The sequence below is a fragment of the Oxyura jamaicensis genome, chromosome 22, assembly GCF_011077185.1.
Source record: "Oxyura jamaicensis isolate SHBP4307 breed ruddy duck chromosome 22, BPBGC_Ojam_1.0, whole genome shotgun sequence".
Taxonomy (NCBI): Eukaryota; Metazoa; Chordata; class Aves; order Anseriformes; family Anatidae; genus Oxyura; species Oxyura jamaicensis.
The window spans coordinates 8,295-32,658 of NC_048914.1; the positions used below are offsets into that span (position 1 = coordinate 8,295).

The following is a 24,364-nucleotide window of genomic DNA, read 5'->3' on the forward strand; positions in this document are numbered from 1 at the left end:
AAAAAAAAAAAAAAAAAAAAAAAAAAAAAAACTTTAGAAGAGCACAAGGTCCTTTGAATACCCTCCTCATGCTTCCAGATGTTAAACAATAATACAAGTGACATCCTACTTTCTTACATGATTAAAGAAAACGGGACGCTTCGGGGAACAGATTAAATATCCCATGAGATTTCAGTGGAGAAAATGAGTTCATTTCTCATACTTCAGAGAAAGGAAACACTTCCATTTTCAGACAATCTTTTATTACTAAGCAATCTGTCACATCTGTGGTCATAAGTGCAAGTCAGCTGCTTCCAAATGGCAGTGAAGGACACGATCCTCTTTGTAGGATAGTTGCTGCCACAGCAAAACCGCTGCTGCATTTCATTAGAGAATAGAATTAGAGTGCTGTTGAGGCAGCGCACGGCCCTCTAAAAAGCATGTTTGGAAGCTAGGCTACAGATCTGGTAGATACAGCTGTGCCAGCTGGAGAAGGAAGCATCCCCTGGTGATTCCCTTTACCCAGTAGCCAAAGGTGTATCATGCTTACAACTCTGCTGGCAGAACGCATTGCTCAAGCGCCTAAAGCAAAGTTACATAGTCAACTCAATCCGACCTTTCCGTTCAGGGGTGGACAAATTGCAAAGTGACTGCTTGGAGCAATTACCAATCTCTCTCACAGGCGTTTCTATTACCAAAGATACAGAGATGATCATCTCTGGCACAGCAGCAGTGACAAGCTAGTGACAGCACCTTCTTCCACTGCCACAGCTGTTCATGAGACTCCATGCATGTAGCTTTAGAGAGCAGCCGTGCCAAATGGAAATATTACTGCCCCCTGGACACACTGCTGCTTAGCACCTTAGCATCAAAGTCTGCTTCTGCCTCCCTCAGACCAGCTAGCACAAAACTTGACGATTGCTCTCAACTTCAGTCTATACAACATGCAGATCAAACACACAAAACACACCCAGAGCACTTTCAGCTGCAGGAAACAGAAAAGGAAGATCTGAGAAAGGTCGAGGTGCCATGTGAAACTGTACCTAACTGCTGCCATATGGATGGCTGCACAATGATCAAGAAGTTCATCAAGTTCTAGGCCAAAGGAGCAAACAACAACAACAATCCAACAACTTCTTCAGGTTTACCTGGCTGACCCTGTGAAAAACCTCTATGGCTTTTCTGGATATACTGGCAGACATGAACAACAGAGAAACCTGCTATCTGCTTCCTTAGGAAGACAGCTTTAAAAAGTTAGTAGCGCCTCTACAAATGAGGTCACAGCTTAAGGATGTGACTAAAGTAGTGGTGACAAGCCCCTTTACCAAAGGGGATTCTTAGCTGCTCATATTCTCCCCACTTCATGCAGCACACAAACAGGAGCCCTTATCTGCTTTGGGCCAACCTCCACGACTCCAGCAATTTTCCCCAGTTCTCATTTCCTCATTCTAATTGCTAATTTCCCTCATTCTGCTCTCCCCTCAACATGGTCCTTACTTCTGCCCTCTCCAACTCATGCAAAGGAACCTTTTTCCTCACGTACCTAGGGCCACTCTTGCCCATTTCCCCTGCTGGAGCCTAGGATAACCACTTCCCTCCCGTGGGCGATTGGCAAACCCTTATTACACTGCAATAGCATGCATGGGAAATTCTAATACTGCATTTTGAAGCAAGTTCAGTAGTCGCTTAACCGTGGCTAGCTACTTTATGTCAACCTGCTAACTTCAGGTTTAAAATCATCACTGCAAGAAATAAAGATCCTTTTCTGGTTCCTAATACATCAAAGCATGCTAAAAAAATATCAAAAAAATCCCCAAATAAAAGCCCTCAAGCCCATCATACTAACTGTTAAAACAACATTCATAACCAATAGTACTAGCAGGTCGTCAGTGCGCTATTTTAAAATTCAACAAGGCCTTTTACCTTCAACATTAGGCAAAGCATCTGTCTCCTAAATTACAGCTGACCAAAAGCAAACAGTAGCCTACAGAAATCTACACCAGGTGTGGATACTAAACAGTCACACTGCATTCTAGGTTGAGTACTTCACAATCTCTGTGTCCTTCCACGTCATTGTTTTCATTGGCATTGGTTAACAACTGACTTCATTTGCAATTTATCATCTTCCTTGTCTAGGTTTTCCAGCAATGAATTGCCGAGTATTGTCAAATATCCAGCATCCACTGCATTATGAGAGACATCTAAAAGAAAGAAATATACCGCAGGCTGAGGAGGACAAAGCTACAAAGTAAAAACTAACAAACAAAGTAAAAACTAACAAACAATAAAAAAAAAAAATAAAATAATTCAAAAATCACATTAAAAGAAATAGTAGAAGTGTTTAGTCATTAGAAAGGGAAGTGGGCAAAGGGAATACTTAGAATAATACAAACTGCACATCATGCAATAAAATGAAATTAAAGAACTAACAGTCATGGGAATAGATCTGAACACAATTCCTAGTGGTTAGTAAACCGCATTTGCAAGAAGCACAAGTTATGCTTCTGAGTGGAAATTGGATATTTCAGTCTCTCCTTCCAACAGTAAACTCAAATATTAGGTGTTATTGTTTTTATGCCAAATGCAGAATTTGCTCTTCAAAACTATTCTTTCTGAATGTGGACAACGCAATATTCTACCTCAACCTTTTTCCAACCATGTAACAAGCTGTATTTGTTCACTTCCAAGTATCTTGGCTACCCTGTTCCAATTCTAATTCAAGAGAACAATTTATTTTTGCTGTGGTTATAGTGTCATGACGAACAGGACCTCTTTCCAAGCCTTGTTTATCCTTCTAACAAGGATACTACGACAGCAATTCTAGGTTGATTCCTAGTTAGGATCATGTTTGTGAGATTACTAACTACAAAATGGAACCCAACTTAATTCTTTCATTCTTTCACTACCGGTCTTTCAAAACCTCTTCCTAATGTGAGAAAGACCCAGAAACTAGATTGCATCAGACTCCAAACAGACTCTACAATGTTAAACTGCACAGGACAGCTCCATCCATTGGAATTGCCTTTAACTGACAAATTTCTCAAGATATACTTTTGCCAAAATTCAAATAGCGACTTTTCTTTGGTCTTAGAGGACCTTCTTGGGAAAATTAAAATGTACCACTGGAGTAATAAGCAATGTTAATTTATATTAATGTGCAATTTTGTGGAAAATCCCCATGAAAACATATTTTTTTTCACCATGTAGTCAGAAGAAGCAATGAATTCCACTGTAGAATTTTGGACCTCTGGACGTTTGTGTGGCTCTCCGGAAGGTCGTTTCAGAGGATTCTACATCAATTCTTCAGGAACTACAAAACAAAGTTTCCAAAATGTCTCTTTGCCACCAAACCAAAACCATTATGGATTCTAAACTAATGCAGACCTTGCAATTAAAGGAAAATAATTCAGATTAGGGTATATAACATTTCAAGTATCCTAGATAACATCAAAGGTAAATAGGTAGAAACAAAAAAGCTTTATTTTCTGTAGTAATATAACTCCAAATTTAAAACTAATGCAAAAGGGTATTTCCCAAGAACCTTCAATCCGTATTGTTGATGCTAATATCTGGCTTAGATTGCAGACATTAGCTGTCATCATTGGACCATTTGCATATTGCAAGAGCAGTTGATGGAGTAAGTTCATTTTATTACAGAAGTAATCAGGGTAATTTGATTCCATCCTCTCTGTCTCGCACAGAATTGCAAAAAGACCTATTCCTTCAGGAAATACACGCTAGGTCTGACTGAAAACCTAGAGATTTAAAAACACATGAAGAACTCAACTATCATTTTAGCATCCACTTGGAGTACCCCATGGATGGATATGATGCAAATACTCGAAAAAGCTATTAATGCAAGCATCTTCTGTCAGAAACCTTCCCATCATTAACTCTGGAGCCCAGATTGCATTTCGACCTCCTTTGATCAATGAAAGAAACTAAAGGGTGATATATGTCCTGCAGGATCTGCATCTCCCTATGGTGCTTGAAGTTATTCCTGGTAATTGCTGAAAAGCGACAATGGGAAAAGTGTAACAAAAGGCATGTAATACATTTGATGGAGAACATTATTGTCCAGTCCAGTGCAGAAAAGCTTCAAAAGCCTAGATACTCTATCATCTTTCATTCTATCTTTTTGAGGCCATTTTCATGTAGCAATTACGATGCCTATTAAAAATTCCCTTAAAAATTGTAAGTAATATTGAAAATTATCTTATTTCAATCTCATGAATCCTCAATGCAATAAAATCTTTAATGAAATCAAATTATACAGTGATGATAACATGGCTACTATGGTAAGAGACATTATCAAAGACAGGATGACTTTGTTTGATTAACAATGCTAGACAGCAAACCTTACATGTCAAAGAACACAGGATAAAAAAAAAAAAAAAAAAAAAAAAAAAAAAAAGGTTGCACTAGATATTCACCTTTCAAATAATTATAAACAAACTAGATGGAGAAGAGCAGCTTAAGAGTTCTGAACAAGGCTTCAATCATATATTGTGCTCTGATTCTACTGACAGCAATTTTCATGCCAGTAATATTCTCATTAGCACCTCTTTTCAAGAGAGCAAAGTAAACACCTTTTTAAGAGGTATATGACAGTTTTGAGTCCAACAATCAGAACTTCAATTCAGAGTTTCAGAGAACTACTAGCAAGCAAATCTTGGTTAGTCATTCCAAGAAAAATAAATGGAAGGGCAGGCATGTCCAAAGCCTTTACAAAGTTCAGTTAGGTAGCAATCACAGGCTTTCTTTTACCTTGTTTTTAATTTGCAAACTTTTTTTTGGAATTGCTAAATTTAGCAATTATACTTCATTACTTTTTAGTCTGTCTAAACCAAAATAGGACATATATGTGTATCAAATATATATATAAATATATATTTAAAAAGTAAACTACTTTACTGTTAAGTCTCTGAAGGGATGTAGCAACAAACGTAATGGAAGCTTAGCTTTGTTTAACAAAGCCTCTGACAAATCCGGGTATGGCCTGCTGGGGCCTGCCGGTTGTCACTGGCCATGTCCACTGCGGCAACCAGGATCCCACTGGGTGTCGCTGGCGGGGGGTCCACTGCAGGGACCGGGGGCCCGCCAGGGATAGGCAGGGATCTGCCGCAGTGCCAGGGGACCTGCCGGATTTCACCAGTGGGGGTCCGCCGCAGTGCCCAGGATACCAAAGGGGATCGCGGCCGGGGATCCACTGAAGGTCTGCCGGGAGTCACCACCCAGGGGCCAGCCTGGGGACACCTGCAGGGGTCTGCTGCAGCACCTGGAGGCCCAGCGACTGTCGCAGGCGAGGGTCCGCCATGGTGCTTTCGTGTCCACCGGGGTTCACCGGCCGGTGTCTGCTGAGGGCTGCGGGTTTCACCTCTTGGCGTCTGTGCAGTACCCGGGGGCCTGCCGGGGGTCGCCGGCCAGAGTCTGCTGACCGCTTGCCCAAGAAACACACACACACCCACTATGTTGCCCACACCTGCCCTTAGAAACACACACACTTTGTCCCCAGGGCTGCTCCCGAGATCTGGTCCCTGGACCTGCTCACCTGGTCTGATCCCCAGACATTGTCTCCACAATGGGTTCCCAGATCTGGTACCCACTCCTGGTACACAGAAAATCTCCCCAGAGTGGGTCCCCAGCGCTGGTTCGCAGAGGTAGTCAAAGGGCTGGTCCACAGAGCTGCTACCCAGACCCGGTCCCCTGATCTAGTCCCCACACCTTGTCACCAGATCTGATCCCCAAACCTGCTCTCTAGAATTTGTCCGGAGATATTTTCCCCAGACCTGGTCCCCCAGATCTGATCCCCAGATCGGGTCCGCAGACATGGAGCCCAGAGCTGCTCCCCAGACCTGCTACCCACACCCGTTCCGAAGATCTGGTACACAGAGTTCTTCCCCAGATCTGATCACAAGAACTGCTCCCCAGACGTGCTCCCCAAACCTGGTCCCCACACCTGTTCCCCAGAGGTGGTCCCGAGAACAGCTCCCCAGTATTGGTGCCCAAGGCTGCTCCCTAGACCTGGTCCAAAGACCTGCTCCACACAGTTGGTCCCCAGAGCTGGTTCCGTGACTTAGTCCTCACATGTGGTCCCAGACCTGCTCCCCAGAACCGGTCCAAAGACCAGGTCCACAGACCTACAACCCAGTTTTGGAATGGAGTACGTCCAGGAAACAGTGATGGGGACCAGCTCAGGGGACCAGATGTTGGGAGACCAGGTGTGGGTAGCAGGTCTTGGGAGCAGGTCTGGGAGAGCATATCTGCCCAACAGGCCTGGTGCCCAGTTCAGGCGACCGGATCTGGGAACCCGCTCTGGGGACCAGCCTTGGGCAGTTTGTCTGGGGAGCAGGACTGGTCACCAGGACTTGGGACAAGCTTTGGGGACCAGGTTCTTCGGAACAGCTCTGGGGAGCTGTGGACTAGCTGTGGGAACAAGATCTGGAGAGCAGGTCTGGAGACAAATCGTGTCACCAGCAGGGATCCACCGCGGGAACCAGTGGCCCGGCAGGAATAGCCAGCAGAGATCCGCCACAGAGCCAGGGAGCCTGCCGGGTGTCACCGGCAGGGATCCTCTGCGGCACTTGGGGGCCGGCCTGGGGTCACCAGTGAGTGTCCGCCATGGCGTCCTGGGGCCTACTGTAGATTACCACCAGGTGTCCGCCATGGATCAGTCATGCATTGACGAGCACGGTCAGCCATGGAGCACAGGGTCCTGCCAGGGGTCTCCAGCAGGATACTGCCACAGCAGCACGGATCCCACCTGGGTTTCCCCAGTGGGGGTCTACCATTGCACCTGGGGGTCCACTGGCGGTCACTGCCTGGGGTCCACTGGGGGTTGTCTGGCAAGGTCCACTGCGGCACCGGGGGATTAGTATGCGGGGGTCCACCACGTCTCTCAGGGGCTCTCCGGGGTTCTTCACCAGCAGTGTTCTGCCATGGTCCCAGGTGGGTTCGCCGGAGGGGGTTCACTGCAGCCCTCTGGGGCCCACTGAGGGTTGCCTGGTGTGGTCTGCCACAGCACCTGGGGACCTGCTGGAGGGGAACTGTCGAGGTGCCCGGGGGCCCAACTGGAGTTGTTGGCTGGGGTCCACCATGGCGCCCAGAGTGCACGGCAGGTTTCACCTGGTGGGGTATGCTGTGGCGCTGGGGGCCTGCTGTGGGTGACCATCAGGGGGTTCCCAGGGATCTGTTGGGTGTCAATGAGCGCAGTCGGCCACTGCGCACAGGGGCCTGCTGGGGGTTTCCGGGGGGGATACTGTCGTGGCAGCTGGGAGCCCGATGAGTGTCGCCACCAGGTTCCACTGCGGAACCCAGGGACCAGCTGGTGGACGCTGGTGGCGGTCTGTCATGGCACCTGGGGGCCCAGTGGAGGTCACCAGCAGGGGTCCACTACGGCCCCCAACGGCCCACCCGGTGGTCTCTGGTGGGAGTCCACCACCACACCCAGGGTCTTGCTGGTCGTGACTGCTGGAGGTCCACCGGGATCCGTCAGGGCTTGACGGACGAGGTCCACTGGGGGTCACTTGGTGTGGTCTGTTGCAGCGTCCAGGGACCGCCTGGGGGTCTCTGGTGGGACTCTGCCACCACGCCAGGAGGCCCAGCAAGTTTCCCTTGGTGGGGTATGATGCTATGGTGGGGGCCTGCCCAAGGGTTGCTGAGGCGCCCAAACTGCCGAGGGTCCTCCGTGGCGCCAGGAGGCCAGCCAGGGGTCCCAGACCTGGTCCCCAGACCTACTCCCCAGACCTGCTCCACAGATCTGGTTCCCAGATATGCTCCCCAGAGTTGATTCCCAGAGCTTGTCCCCAGATCCTGTCCCTAGACCTTGGACCCAGAGAGGATCCTCAGACCTGCTCATCTGAACTGCTGCCCACACCTGTTCCACAGATCTGGTCCAGGGCTTTTCCAGACACCTGGTCCCCAGACCTGCTCCCCTGATCTGATGCTCAGATCACATCCCCACACCTTGTCCCCAGATATTCTCCCCAGAGATGGTCCCAAATCTGGTGCCCAGAGCTGGCTGTAAGACCTGGGTTCAAGAGTGTCCCCCCGGACATGGTCCTCTACACCTGGTCCCCACACATGGTCCCCAAATCTGGTCCCCAGATCTGCTCAGATCTGCTCCCTGGATCTGGTTCCCAGCTTATGTTCCCTCATCTTGTCCCCAGAACAGATTCCAAGACAACCCTTGGCAGGCCCTCAGGCCCCGCGGTGGATGCTGGGTGGCGACCCCTGGGCCCCGTGGGGGGCACAACAAGGTGGGGGGGGGGGGGTTTTTTAGGGGTCAGGGTGCTCAATAAGGGGGGGTGTTTCTGGGGGTAGGGGTTCGCAACAAGGGGTGTGTGTTTCTCAGGGTAGGGGTGCATAACAAGGGGGGGATGTGTGTTTCTGCAGGTAATGGTGCACAAAAAGGGGGGGGTGTTTCTGGGGGTAGGGGTGCACAACAAGGGCGGGGTGTTTCATGGGGTAGGTCTGCACAACAAGGGAGGGGGGTTGTGTGTGTTTCTGGGGGTAGGGGTGTACAACAAGGGGGGATGTTTCTTTGGATAGGGGAGCATAAGAAGGGGGGAGTGTGATTGTGTTTCTTTGATTAGAGGTTTGCAACAAGGGGGGGATGTGTGTTTCTGCGGGTAGAGGTACACAGCGGGGGGGGGGGGGGGATTATTTTTCTGGGGGCAGGGGAGCAACAAGAAGTGGTGTTTCTTTGGGTTTCTTTTGGGTAGGGGTGCACAACCAGGGGTGTGTGTGTGTTTCTTGGGGTAGGGGTGCGCAATGAGTGGGGGTGCATGTGTTTTGGGGGTTAAGGCTGCGCAAGGAGGGGGGTGGTGTTTCTGGGGGTAGGGCTGCGCAAGGCGGGGGGTGTGTCTCTGAGGGTAGGGCTGCGCAACAAAGGGTGAGGTTTGTACAGCTAGACTGTAAGGGTTTTTAGGGTTAGAGCTGTAAGGGTTCTGTCAGTAAGAGAAAAACTCAAACTCTCTAAAAAGGGTTAAAAGAAAGAGGGGGCTGCAAGAGTTTGTAGGGTTAGGGCTGTAAGGGTTGTCTAAGTCAGGGAAAGAAACTCTTCAGATCTCTAGAAAGCTCAATAAGTTCTTTTGCTGCAGAAAGAGGAAAATTCATATGTGAGTCAACAACGGCTTTTACTGTGAGCCATGATTTGTCCACTGACAGTAAAGTACTCCTCACAGTAGACCTTTCTGGGAACACACATGTATAAAACATGTGGGGAAAAGTGGGGGCCATACAGGCCACAACAGAATTAGACTTAATCATCTAACCTTTCTACTACCTGCACAAGCCAGGACAGGCATCACAATCTCACACCTGCACTTGGTTTAGAATTTCGGCTAGAATTTGGCATAAGGCACTCATGCCTCTTACAAGCACCCAGGATTGAGAATATATTTCAGCTGTAGTGAGCAGCACTGCTGCTGCTGTGTGAGCAAACTTAAACTGCTCACTGCCTGGAGAAAATGATTTCAAAGTCTTACTGCTTTTGAGACCCCACCTGGAGCACTGTGTTCAGCTGTGGAGCCCCCAGCACAAGAAAGACATGGGCCTATTAGAACGAGTCCAGAGAAGGGCCAAAAAGATGACCAAGGGGCTGGAGCCCCTCTCCTACAAGGACAGGATTAGGGAGTTGAGGTTGTTCAGCCAGGGGAAGAGAAAGCTGCAGGGAGACCTTATAGCAGCCTCTCAGTACCTAACAGGGGCCTACAGGAAAGGTGGGGAGGATCTCCCCAGGGGGAGTAGTGATAGGACAAGGGGGAATATCTTTAAACCAAAAGAGAGCAAGTTTAGATTACACATCAGGAAGAAGTTCTTTACTCAGAGGGCACTGAGGCACTGGAACAGGTTTCCCAGAAGCTGTGGATGCCCCATCCCTCAAAGTGTTTAAGGCCAGGCTGGATGAGGCTTTGAGGATCCTGGTCCGGTGGGAGGTGTTCCCACCCCTGGCAGGGGGTCTGGAATTACATCATCTTTGAGGTCCCTTCCAACCCAAGCCATTCTGTGAATCTGCAACAGTGGTAGCTCAGCATAAGGCAGCTAAAAAATTCACCAGTATTTTTGAAATCTACATTGCTGCTGCTACAGTGCTGTACAGTCAGGTTTGATAAAGCCTCAGATCAGAATGTAAATATATCCTTCAGAATGTAACTTTAGTACAAGTCCGAGACTTTTTTTCTGGATTAAAAGCAGTACAGAGGCACAAAGGAGTATTGTAAATTACAAGTGTTCCAGTCAAAATAGCCATCTATGGTCCTCAGTGACATCTCCTGATGGTGCGCACACCAAGATGCATACTTAGAGAAGTCATCTACATTCAGATTTCACTATCTCTGGCTATTAATACTGTGCATTTTCATTTTCTTGACCACCTTAAAAACATACGATGTGCTTAGCAGATGATGCCAGGAGAAAAAGAAAAATCACTCAACTTCTCAGAACATCCAAATCCCCCACTGCACCCCAGTTGTACTAGTACACTCATTTGCTTATCACCAGTAACATGATCTTCCTGCATTAACCCTAAGCCCCAAAAGGAAAACATTTGCATGAACTTCTCCAGTATAAAAAGTAATTATGAAATAGAATAAATTATTCCATCTCTAAACTTTACTTCCCATGGGAAACAGATTAAAGTGATGAATAGAATGTGACCTTCAATTTATGAATGATTTACCACCGTTAACTGTGATTACTTGTACAGAGAGAAGAGCATTTGAATTCACACCAGGAACCCTGCTCACAGACTGTTTCCGCTTTCCTCTGCAATATACGTATTACTTACTTTAAACTAGACTGTAATTCATTCAATGATATCAAACTTGTTATGTCAAAAACTCATTCACCTGAGCAGCTCAGTTTTAGAGCACTTGCATGTTTAAATGGCTGCAGCATTGTATGGCTCAAAAGCTTTTTACTTGTGTATTGATGTTTCAAGTTCTGTTGAACTTGTATTCTATATAATTGGCTTGTAGAGTATTACCAGAAAATAAAGCAAAATTTGTCAGACATGCAAATGTATGTGAAGGACAGGATAGAGCATTTTGACTAATCACAATACAGAAAAGTTATAACCATTTTCAAAAGCAGCTAGAAACAACTGACTTTTTTTTATTCAAAACTCACACCACGTTCAGTCATTTGGGAAAATCATCTTAGTGTAACTGCCATACCAACACCATTTAGCATGCCCCTTTCCCTTTCTTCCTCTGATTGAAATATACGTCAAGTAATTACATACAATTAAATGTATTATTTTCAATGTTCTTCCTTAGTTCATTTTTTAACTTAGAAACTATGAGGGAAAAAAAAGGGAAGACATGAGAAGCACCCAGAAAAGAATTAGGAAAAAAAATGCTGATTATGCTGCAATCCCTGCTTACTTGGAATCCTTCTCTTCTTGTTTATCTTTAGACTTCTTTTTCTTCTAGAACTTCTTCTATTTTTTCATTTTTTTTTTCACCACATACAAGCTCCTTTTCTATCTTGCTGCGTTCCCTTTCTATTTCACTTTCACTGCCTTCCACATGAGTATATTGTCTTTTTCTGTTTCCTTCTTTTTTGTTTTTCTGGCGACAGTTCTCCAAACGAGCTGGCACAGGTGCATGTCTTTCACGAGAATGTTTTCCAGAATGTTGCTGAGGTACTGAGCAACGATGCAAGTCTGCTCTGGGTGTGCTAAAGCGATGTACATCTTCCTCTCTCAGGAGGGAACCGCGAGGCCATCTGCTTTTGTAATGATAACGCTTATGTGACCTGCTGTAGTAAGTTTGAGTCAATTGGTCAAAGTCTGTATCACCGTGAGAGAACTTTCTCTACTGTCTCCTGTTGCATGAGGTGAATGGTAATCATTGTAATATCTACATTTTTCCCATCCCCATGCCTCATTTGATAGTATCTTTCTCTGCTCTGACTTCTTTCCCCTTTGGAATGGTACTATCTATTGCTATCTTGTTCTGATCTTCCTCTGCTTTGAGATCTGTACTTTGAATATTTTACTGGTCTTCTGCCATTATCAGGGCTGTTTCTTTCACTACGGAAAGATCTACACTTGCTGCCCTCACAATACTCCTGCATGTGACACTTTTGCTTAACAACTTCCACACTCCGAGAACACCTTCTCTTGCTAGAATGACCATCTGTTTGACTCTCCTTCTCTTCAGTTGATCAATAGCTGTGAATTCAGTGTGCTTAGGAGGAATCAGATCTATGTCTGAAGCAAACATATTTCAGTATTATCACCAACTTATGTTATTCTGAATAAACAGTCAGCACTGTTTCTATGTTATGAAATAGCTGAACATAGTATGTTATTCAAATGAATTATTCAGGCAGGTTTTTTTAGGAAGACTGTTTCACATTACTAGCTTGTAAGCCTCACGTCATCATCTTCCATCTTGACTACTAAACCTCCTTTCCACTACTATATTCTTTTCCAAGATACAGATGTCCAAATTTATTTTTTCTACTTGGTTGGACTTAATTTAATAAGGCATCTTGCAACTCTTCCTCGTGGTTGCCACTTAATCATCAAATCAAATTAAAATTATTTGCCTTTAGCCTCTTTATTTCAGGCTTTCTTTCCTAGTGGTTATTCAAAAATGGAAAAAAAAGTCTATCAACTTCTTTTTTTTTTTTTTTTTTAATATCCAGCAGACTGTTCAGCCATCAAGCATTTAAAGACTGTTTCAAATGCTCTCTATATTAATATAAAAGGAATCCCTTTGTCAAACAACCCTAAACGTAACCCTAACTGGAACACTGAACCGAACCCTAAGTAGGACCCTAGACAAACACATACGGCACCACTTCCTCCCATCAAAAAGTGCTGAGTACTACATGCCTCCCCATGCATCTCCTTGTAGAGGGTTTACGTGGCAAGGTTTTGGTAGCAGGGCCATCAGGGAGGCTTCTGTGAGAATGAAGAAGCTGCCCCATGTTAGGCAGGGGCCCCACTGCTGACCAGAGCTGAGCCAATAAGTGATGATGTTTTGCCACTCTGTGAGATCAGATTTAAGACAGGAGAAAAAAAAAAAAAAAAAAAAAAAAAAAAAAAAAACGCTGTGCCACACAGCAGCTGGGAGAGTGAGAGGAGTGAGGAACAGCCTCACAGGCACCAAGATCAGTGAAGAAGGAGGGGGAGAGGTGCTCCAGGCGCCTGAGCATAAGTCCCCTGCGGCCTGTGGTGAGGCCCATAGTGAAGCAGGCTGTCCCCCTGCAGCCCACAGTGGAGCAGGGTTCCACGCTGCAGCCCATGGAGGAGACCATGATGGAGCAGGTGGACCTGCACCGACAGAGGCTGCGGCCTATGGAAGACCCCTGCCGGAGCAGATTCCATGGGCAGCCCACACTGGATCAGTTCACCAAGGACTGCATCCCATCGGAGGGACCCCACAGCACAGGGGACGATAGTGACTGAGAAGGAGCAGCGGAGAAGCGCTATAGACTGATCATAATCCCCATTCCCCCCTTCCCCTGCGCCGCTCAGGGGGAGGAGGTGGAAGAGGGTGGATGGGGGGGGAAGGTGCTTTTGGTTTCTTTTCTTTGTTTCTCACTTCTCTAGCTTGTTAGTAATAAGCAATAAATCTTACTATTGCCCTATGCTGAGTCTGTTTTGCCCATAACAATAATTACTGCACAATCTCCTCATCCTTATCTCAACCCTTGAGCCCTTTTCACCGTATTTTCTCCCCTTTCCTCTTTGAGAAGAAGGAGTGAGAGAGCGGTTGTGGTGGAGCTCGGCCGCCCACCCAAGTAAAACCACCACACCCCGAAGGTTCGTCAGCAATTTTTTGCTCCCAAGTTCTTACAGATGCAACCAGAAAGCCATTCTGTTATGACCAATGATCTAACTCATGAAAGAGCTATTTTTCAAAATGGGTTACTGGTTTTTTATTTTGTTTTGTTTCATTATTTTTTTTCTGAAGTAAACTATGCCCAAATAAAGTTTCTGGCATGCTCCATGAGACTATGGATGTGAACAGGGAATTGGTAAGATTCAGAGAAATGCACATCTTCGAAACACTCTGTACTGGGTCTGGCTGGGATGTTAACTTTCCCTGCAGCAGCCCATACAGTGCTGCGCTCTGCACTTGTAGCTAGAACAGCAGTGGTATCACACCAGTGTTGTGTCTGCTGCTGAGAAGTGCTGGCACAGCATCAGGACTCTCTCCGACCCTCCTAGGGGGTGGGCAAAAAAGTGAGAAAGAAACATCAGCAGGGCAGCTGACCTAAACCAACCAAAGGGATATTCCATACCATATGATGTCACACTCAGCAATAAAAGGTGGAAAAAGGAAGAAGAGGGGAGGGGTGGGCTCTCGTTGTGAAAACGTCTGTCCTCCTCCCGAACACCGGCTACGTGCGTTGAGGCCCTGCTTCAAGGACGTGGTCAAGCATCGCTCATTTGTGGGAAGTAGAGAGTAATTTCTTTCCTCTGCATTTCCACATAGCCTTTACTTGTTTTGTTTTGTTGTTCCCTTTCCCACTCCCTCTTCCCCTTTCCCTTTTTTCCTTTTAGTTGAATTATTTAATTAGTAATAATATTTCCTTAATAATATTTTTTCTCTTTAATTAAATTATCCTTATCTCAACCCGTGAGTTGTTCTCTCCTTTACTTCTTCCCCTCCTCATCTGAGGAGGGGGAGTGAGAGCGCGGTTGTGGTGTTCAACTGCCTAGCACGGTAAAACCACCACACACTCAAAACAGAAAAATGGACACACAGTAAACAGATCTTTTCAAACTAAACATCTAAGTATTTAGCGCGTACGTCCTTTTCCTAAGATACCCCCACATGGTCATCTGCAATCAAAAGAGACGCAAGAATTATCTCGGTCCATGGTACATGCCTGTCCTGTGTGTCTATGATCTTCAGAAGTAAGCTATGGCAATTTAAGCCTCTTGCAGGGAGTTTCCTTGTGCTGCCTTCCTTCTCTGTCTGGACATTCGGGGAACAGTCTGAAAACACACCAGCATGAGTCAGGACGTGAATCTGGGTGCAGGAAGTTTCTTTTCTCCACCCTCTCTCCAAACTGAGAGACCAGGCTCATGGAAATCTAAAGAACCATGCGCATGACTCGCAGCTGCTGGGATCATGATCAGCATTTAATCACCAAGAAGATCTCAACACTGGAAGCAGTCAGGAGATAAAGGAAGACACAAGACACCACAACACAATTGCCACAAGCACCTGTGAGGTACTTCCCATCCAGCAAGGAATAGTGACTGCACAGTGATGTGTGTTGAGGCAAGGTGTGCTTGGACAGGGCAGAGCATCCCCCTCCCTCCCCCACCCCCACCCCCCCCTTCACTCAGGAGAATAGCTCATCTATCAGCTGTCAGCCTACAGCTAAACCACCATGGTCTGCGCCGGACAGAAAGCTCTTTCTAGAAAGTCTGTGGCAACCCAGACTGAGTGCCCGCTCAAAAATGCAGCAGTTCAGGTCTCTGGATGCAGGGAGTGCCTGAGCCTGTTGCTGCCATCAGAGGGTGGCAGAGACTCCGTGTGTGTGAGGTGTGAGCAGGTGGATGACCTGGTCAGCCTGGTGGCAGAGCTCAAGGAGGAGGTGGAGAGGTTAAGGGCTATCAGCGATTTTGAGCAGGAGTTAGACTGGTGGACCAATTCCCTGCCAGGCCTGAAAGAAAGGCACCGGGGTGAGACACCCCAACTAGTGGAGGACCCCCTGCCCTGTCACTGTTGGGCAGAGGGAGGGACCTAGGAGATGAAGAGGAATGGAAACAGGTCCCTGCTCGGTGTTGCAGGAAAGCCCCCTCCCTACCACCCTCACCTTCCCAGACACACTCACACAACAGGTTTGAGGCCTTGGAGCTTCAGAAACTGGTGGGTGAGGATGTGTTTGAAAGTCCACCCAGGAGGTTGCCTAGGGTGAGTGTAATAAATGATGGGGGTTTGTTCATTGTAATGTACATATTCAAACAGTTTTAAAGAAGTGGTCCAGATAAGATCAGGACATTCTGAAACAGGTTATCTCTCTAAGTGGTGTGTTAAGAAATTGGTGAAGCAGACAAAAGAGGTTGCTCAACCAGAAACCCCAGTTTCATCCCCTGCTCAAGCATTACCAAATAAGGAAGAAGGGTCAAACAACAACGCAGAGGAAGACTACGATCTTCATCTTCGCGAGCAGAGGAAGACTACGATCTTCATCTTCACGACTGCCAGAGGGAACAGGATGACCCTCTAGCAACAGCATGTGCAACCAAAATCCAGAACTAAGGGACAATAAAAGGGGTCATTGGCGGGGACTGGGTGCATGCCGTTGGTGGAGCGGAGACTCCCCGGCTGCCCAGCGCTGTTTTGCTTGTTGGCTGCTTACTTAATAAAATCATTTGCATTATTGGGCATGACCCTCTCTGTCAATTGAGAGCTAATTTATAACAAATTTGGTGCCGTGACTCAGATTAAGGCAATTTGACTGGAGAAGCTCTTTGGAGGGGGCGCCCCGCCGATTCCGGTGGCCTCTGTTGAGAATATTTTCACTCAAATCCTTCACCGACAAACCCTAAAATTAGCAACAAGCAAATAAAGCCGGCAACCCCAAGTAATCTTTGTGCACGAAGACCGAACGAAGACTCAGGATTGAGTAAGCATAGGCCAGTGATCCGTTCAGTTGGGGTTGGGTATCCCGGAGCATGACATGTGAAACGTCCAGTGGGACTGTTGGCATTAACATATATTTTGTATCTTGTAGTGCTTATCTCTATTTTGAATCTTATCTCTATTTTGAATCTTGTACTGCTTATCTTGTACTGCTTGGTGAAGGGTCGAGTACAAGTATAACCAATATATCTAAGAGAAAACGTATAGGGAGGACATCTGAAGAATAACAGGTACAATTCAACCTTTGATAAAGAGCCGAAGATGGATTAACCTGTTGGATAAGCACCAGGAACTGAAGAGAGCATGCGCCGGGGAGAAGGGTGAAAAGTTCAGGAGAGAGGAGGACTCTTTACTTCATCATGAAGACCACCTAAAAGACCACCAGATGGCACTGAGCATGTGCAAAGGGGAGGAGAGCTAATTAGAATGGAATGCGAGGCTGATGTTGTAACCTATAATGAATATGCATCATCTTATGTAATCACAATAGTATAAATTGCGGTCAGGATGTAACGGGATTTGAAGCCAGATTTGGGCACCTGCCCCTGGTTTCCAGCGCTGAATAAAGCACCTTCATATAATCACATTGTGGTTATGTGTCTGCTACGCTAACAGGATGAGGTGAGTGCGGACCCCTCGGTAGTGCGGTTCCCACATCCCGCGAGGGACTGGGCCACGAAAAGGGGGAAGCGGTGCGTGTGTGTGTGAAGGTGCTCCGGAAGATGGAACAGAAGAAAAGTAAGCCTTCTGGTCCCACGGCTAAGGGAAACTCTAGTGTGAGTTTACCGGATAGTCCACTGGGACTAATGATTAAAATGATTAGTGATTCCCCTTCTAGGCGGGGAAAGAGTAAAGTAAAGTGAATAGGCACACCTTTGGATTAACTCAGAAACTGGAGCTAATCTGTATCTCCTAAGAGAAAAAGGAGGGAAAGGGAGACGTGGCACCACCTCCCTACATAACCCCTCCTATGCCCACGGCCCTCTCCCTTCCAGAACCCGCTGATCCCCAATTTTCAGGGGAGTCAGATAGTGAGATTGACTCCAGTGCTCAAGGGCCAGTAATTAGGAGTCAAACTAAGTAACAAAAACTTGCCAGACATCCCGTCTCAGGCAGGAAACAGATGGACAACAAGGACACAAATTAGCTCAGACTGATAAGGACATTGCAAACTTGCAAACTCACTACATTCTAGATAAAGGGTGAGAAGTATACTATGAGGAAGACATATGGCTTTCCTCCCAAAGACCACTGCCCACGTCCTGAAGACCCCTGCCCACAATTCTTGGAAGAATCTGCGCAAGCACAAAGGACTGATAAGCTAATTAGTATAAGAAGCGTGAGTAGGCGGGTTTAGGTAATTAATATGTATAGGCGTTAATTGAATATTCGTTGTTCTGCTGTGAGATAGTTTGTCACTTTGGGTATGCACATTAGGTGGAAGGATCCCCCGTGCATCCAGCGCTGTCAATAAAGAATACTTCGTCACTAAGAAGAAATTTTGACTTCGTTCTTTAAATCAATCTGGCACCCCAGATGGGACAAACTCTCTGCCCGGCTGCAGGACCCGCTGGGAATAGGACTCCCTAGGGTACCCCCGGGATTTCCCAGAGGGACTCCTTGACTCAACGGATCACTGTGGAGGCAGACAAGGATTCCATTGCTGTAAGTGACGATATTCTTTGTTTTGGTTTGTTTGTTTGGTAGACCAGTCATTTGGTGCTGCCTATAAGTCAGAAGGAAACCTTCTGTAGGGTAGTGTTGGTGTATACTTTTGTGGCTAGCACCTTAAGCATGTGTCTGGCGGACAGAGAGGCAAAAGAAGCAGCAGAAAATGAGGTAGCAACTGAGGGAGCCCTGGCTCCAGACAGGCAGATTCCCCTTGAAGGGTAATTGCAATTGTAAAAAGCCGATTAGAAGCTGCTCATCTTATGCTTGTGCGTGCCAAGTATGAATCTCTTGACCAGGAGGAGGACGACGCAGAAACTTTGATGCTCAGCAAGCAAATATTGCAAAAATTCAATGAACAAGATATGTTAAAAAAAGAAAAAGGAGGGATTGTGACAAATTAGTGGGGGTTTGTTCATTGTCATTGAGGAATTTGGAGAATCCGTTGAGGCTGAGATCTCAAACCTGAGGCTGAGATCTCAAAATCACGGTTGTGAGCCCTCTGGGGCAGAGGGACCATGATGGGTCCAAAAGAGTTGTCATGGAAACAGAAAAGCAGCTAACTCTTAAAACAACCTGAGTTCATATGTGAGCTCAGATTGCCAATGGGATCGCTCAGGGAACTTTCAACGATTGCATTCCCCTGACCGACACCTCCAACTGAGACCCTAATCAGTCCAAAAATTATGAACGTCTATACAGAAATCTGGTTAAATTGGGAATTGAGAATTTGTTCCAACAAGATCCAAAAGAAACCCCTATGGATTTTTTGAACTAACTTTTGAAATGCAATGAAGAAAAAATTGGCTAGCCTCTTTCTAGGGCAATTAGCCCACTGATATCAGAAAGAAATTGTCTTCGGCTGCAGGATAAACTTACAACAGTCAGGAATAATGGAGACCTAGGCATCTACCCTAGTAGGTCCACTGGTTGAAATAAAGCTAGAGAACAAAGAGAGGGCCTTGATTTTTTTGTTGGTTAAGGGAGCTTCTTTCTCTGTGTTAATTACTCTGTAAATGTCATAGGAACAACTGGCTAACAGGAAAAGGCTTTTTTTTTTTTTGCAATGCTTGAAATTTAAATTGGGAAAAATGATTGGAATTACAAAATTAGAAAAATAGTCAAGTTTGGTTCATGGTACTAGATTTAAAGGATGCCTTTTTCTGCCTGCCCGTGGCAAATGAAAAACAGAAACACTTTGCCTTTGAATGGAAAAATCCTAATAGAGGACAGAAAACTCAGATTACTTGGACAGTGTTACCACAGGGGTTCAAAAATAACCCCACCATATTCAGGAAACAACTAGCCTGTGATCTTGAAGTTTGACAGACACCTTCAGTAAAAGGCGACACTGTTGCAATAAACAAAAGATATCTACTGAAGAAGAAAAGGAACACGTATCATGGACTATTAGTTTACTAATATATATATTTTTTTGACACTAATACTATGAACCTAGCCTCTTTCCTCAGTAACTGTTTCCAGATCACCAGATCTTTCATCAAGACCATGAACACGGTATACTCCAGCTGACCAGACTTCTGGGAAACACCCCTAGAAGATGTGGAGGATTGGTACATAGATGGCAGCAGCTTTGTCCGCTGGGGATTTTGCTTCACAGGATATGCGGTAATAAACAGCCCAAAAGGCGGAAATCATCACCTTGATAAGAGCTCTTGAGCTGGCAAACATTTGGACAGATTTGAAATACACCTTTGGTGTGAAGCATGCACACGGGGCAATTTGGAAGGAGAGAGGACTTTTACCTTCCTCAGTTAAACATGCAGATCAGTGGGGAATGATTACATTGTAGTGAAGCGGGCAACTGGCCAATCTGAAATAGTGTATTTCTGCAAACCATTGAAATATAAATATGGGAAACAGTGGGGCATTCACAAATTCCTATACATGCCCACCTCCTGGAGTCACTCCTAGGGAGAGATTTATTGGAAAGATTACAAGCAACCATTTCATTTAACAATGGGGAGATTATTCTGGAGATAAATGATCAAAGATATGTGGAAGTGTTGAGTTTGATACTGACAGCTATTGAGACCAAAGAGGAAATTAGTGAGGAAATCCTAAGTCAAGTGTTTTCTGGATGTACCAGGGAAGGCAAAAAAAAAAAAAAAAAAAAAAAAAAAGCACTTCCAATACAAATTAAAAAGGAAAACAGCCAGGCAGAATTAAACAGTACCCCTTGAAAAAGAAGACAGAGAAGGAATTAGCCTGATAATTGATTAAAATGCTTAACACCAGAACTAACTTGGTTTACTGTTTTAGACCTGAAGGATGCCTTCTTTTGCCTCCCTCTCCATGAAGCCAGCCAGAAAATCTTTGCATTTGATTGGACAAGCCCTAAGAGTGGGCGCAAAACACAGCTCACATGGACAAGGTTGCCTCAGGAATTTAAGAACTCACCCACCTTGTTCGGAGAACTACTTGCAAGGACTTGGAGACCTGGGAAGCCCCATCAGGAGAAGGAAGGCTGTTGCAGTATGTAGATGACCTCCTCATAGCCACCCAGACAGAAGCAGCATGCGTGGCCTGGACGGGGATTGCCCTGGGAATACTAGCACAGGACCTGGGCCCATATCGAAGGACAGTTGCTTATTTTTCTAAGCAGCTGGATGCTGCTGCCAAGGGATGGCCAGGATGCCTCAGAGCTGTTGCAGCAATGGTGCTAAATATCCAGGAGGCACGCAAGTTCACCTTGGGCCAGAAAATAACTGTGCTAGTGTCTCACACAGTGTCTGCGGTGCTGGAAGTGAAAGGCGGTCACTGGCTTTCCCTACAAAGGTTCTTGAAATACCAAGAAGGCACACCAGAAGGTGAGCTCAGAATTGGTGGAAGGACATGATCTGGTGGACAGAGAGGCAAAAGAAGCAGCAGAAAATGAGGTAGCAACTGAGGGAGCCCTGGCTCCAGACAGGCAGATTCCCCTTGAAGGTAAGCCTGTATATAACAAAAAGGATAGAAAATTAATTGAAAGTCAAAAGGGAAAATATAACCAAGAGGGATGAACTATTACCAAAGAAGGGAAGTGGAAGCTAGTCATCCCCTCCAATTTATTGTGGTCCCCAGTAAAGGAAAAACACCGGAGGACACATTGAGGAATAGATGCTTTGTATAACTATCTAATTTGAAAAATTATTGCCAAGAACTTATATGCTAACATCATTCAAATAACTTAATGTGATCTTTGTCTCCAGACTAACCCCCAAAATACCCCCAAACCAAAACTGGGTCAAATTGGAAAAGGCCATGGGCCTGGGCAACAGTGGTAAAGTGACTTTTCTGAATTTCCAAGAAAAGGGGGGTCTCATACTGATAAAAAGGGAGGATGCCAATAGGCCCCAGGCAGTAGGAACAAATAAGGTATTATCAGGAAGTGTTCAGAGAATCCAGCCTGTAGTAAATTTTACTGTAGTAAAATTACTACAGTATCGGAAAACAATCAGCCGAATGGTTAATCCCAGCTAACAACACTAGGTGGGTTTGTTCGTCTGTAGGGGTAACTCCTTGTCTGTCGCTAAAACTTTTCAACGCGTCTCATGATTTTTGTGTACAGGTAATAATTATACGAAGAATCTTATATCACCCTGAAGAATATATGTATACCCAACACACGGTAGCAAGCTATCATTTGGAAAAAAAAAAAAAGGGGGGGGGGGGGGGAACCGTTTACAGCCCTAAATCTGGCCACTTTATTAATTTTGGGAGCAGTGGGAGTTGTTACTGGGGTCGCTTCGCTAATCAAACAAAATCAGGAATTCACCTCTCTACGTATTGCCGTAGATGAGGACTTGACCCGACTTGAGCAGTCTATTTCTGCTCTAGAAAAATCTGTGAGGTCCCTCTCAGAAGTCATATTACAGAATCGTAGAGGATTAGACCTATTATTTTTGCAACAGGGTGGGTTATGCGTGGCTCTGAAGGTAGAATGTTGTGTGTATGTGGATCACACCAGAGTGGTAAGAGACATAATGGCTAAACTCAGAGAAAGATTGAAAAAAAGAAAGCAAGAGTGTGAGGACTGACAGAATTGGTATGAATCTTGGTTTAATTATTCACCTTGACTTACTACCTTATTGTCAACCGTGGCAGGACCCTTATTATTGTTAATAATAGCATTAACGTTTGGACCATGTATTCTTAAAAAACTAATAGCTATTGTAAAGAATCGTTTGGAGGCAGCGCATTTAATGGTCCTCCGTGCTAGGTATGATCCGGTAAATACAGATGAAGACATCACAGAAAAGCTGGTTCTTAGCAGCCAGGTATTACAAAGATTCAATGAACAAAATAAATGATATAGAAAAAGTAATAAATTGTAATAAATGATGAATCATTGTAATAAATGATGGGGGTTTGTTCATTGTATTGTACATATTCAAACAGTTTTAAAGAAGTGGTCAAGATAAGATCAGGACATTCTGAAACAGGTTATCTCTCTAAGTGGTGTGTTAAGAAATTGGTGAAGCAGACAAAAGAGGTTGCTCAACCAGAAACCCCAGTTTCATCCCCTGCTCAAGCATTACCAAATAAGGAAGAAGGGTTAAACAACAATGCAGAGGAAGACTATGATCTTCATCTTCACAACCACCAGAGAGAACAGGATGACCCCCTAGCAACAGCACGTGCAACCGAAATCCAGAACTAAGGGACAATAAAAGGGGTCGTTGGCAGGGACTGGGTGCCGTTGGTGGAGCGGAGACTCCCCGGCCGCCCAGCGCTGTTTTGCTTGTTGGCTGCTTACTTAATAAAATCATTTGCATTATTGGACATGACCCTCTCTGTCAATTGAGAGCTAATTTATAATAGTGAGGAAGTTGACTCCACACCTCAAGACTGCCTCCACCAAGAAAGAAAGAAGGGTAATTGTTGTAGGCAACTCCCTTCTCAGGGGAACAGAAGACCCTATATGTTGGCCTGACCGTACCCGTAGGGAAGTCTGCTGCCTCCCTTAGGCCCAGGTCAGGGACATTGCCAGAAGCCTTCCCAACCTGGTTCACCCCTCTCGTTACTATCCTCTATTGATAGTCCAGGCTGGCAGTGACAAAAGTGCTGAGAGAAGCCTGGAGGCTATCAAAAGGGATTTCAGGGGACTGGGGTGATTAGTAGATGGAGCGGGAGTACAGGTGGTGTTTTCCTCCATCCCTACAGTGCAAGGGAGGGGTACAGAGTGGGTACTCCCACGTGCCCGGTGATAGGACGAGGGGGAATGGGCTAAAGTTGCACTAGGGGATGTTTTGTTGGATATTAGGACAAATATCTTTACTGAAAGGGTTTTTAGGCACTGGAATGGGATGCCCAGGGAAGTGGTTGAGTCACCATCCCTGGAGGTCTTCAAAAGACATTCAGATGTAGAGCTTAGTGATATGGTTTAGTGGAGGACTTGTTAGTAGGAGCGTAAACAGCGTTAGCAGGAGCGTAAACAGAGGCATACAGGATGCCTCTGCTATCCCAGGCATCTCACTGTAACCTGAGTCCCAAGCACCCCCCAGTGAGGACAACAGGGAAAGGCACAAACCTCCACCAGCAATCAGTCATTAACATTACCTTGTGCATTAAGTATCTCTTCCCCTGCAAGATGCTCCCTAGCAAGCCGAGGTACCGCCTTAGTCTTAAACCTGGAAGAAGGCACCATTCTGTGAAAAGGGCTCCTTTGCCAGATTAATGTCAAGGTATCTGTGGAGAGTCCAACACATGCCCTAAACTGAGCAGTGCTGGCCTCGGGAGCAGCTCAGCAGCCCCTCGCTAGACAGAGGTTTGGGTTTTTATTTTTCCTCGGTGCTCCTGTGTCATCCTGACACAAGAAGGCATTTCAGCGTTCCTTTGCCTGACACGAGTTTCACAAAAGACATGGAAACATCACAGACAGAGGACAAGCATAGATCTGGTCCTTGTTCCACCTGCTAAGAGATCCTGTCCATGTTGCATTCAAAACAACAGAAATATTAGGATCTTACTCCTTTTAGATATTTTGGCAGTTTAAACCACATAAAAGAGAAGAAGCAGATGAAACATGAGGTGAGTTGTTTCAATGCCTCTGCAGAGCAAGCCAGTTGCCTCTGAGGGGAGTAATGGTAAAA

The 24,364-nt window shown here is 45.7% G+C and overlaps 2 long non-coding RNA genes across 2 annotated transcripts; one reads left to right on the top strand and one right to left on the bottom strand.

Moving 5' to 3' along the window:
• Positions 1-357: 357 nt before the first annotated feature.
• Positions 358-7,774, top strand: LOC118177525. The gene is made up of 3 exons (XR_004755834.1): positions 358-504; positions 6,316-6,318; positions 7,763-7,774. It is a non-coding gene; the product is annotated as an uncharacterized LOC118177525 (long non-coding RNA).
• Positions 1,418-21,456, bottom strand: LOC118177526. The gene is made up of 3 exons (XR_004755835.1): positions 21,446-21,456; positions 9,232-9,240; positions 1,418-1,820 (listed from the first exon to the last, which is right to left on the bottom strand). It is a non-coding gene; the product is annotated as an uncharacterized LOC118177526 (long non-coding RNA).
• Between the last annotated feature and the right edge of the window lie 2,908 nt (positions 21,457-24,364).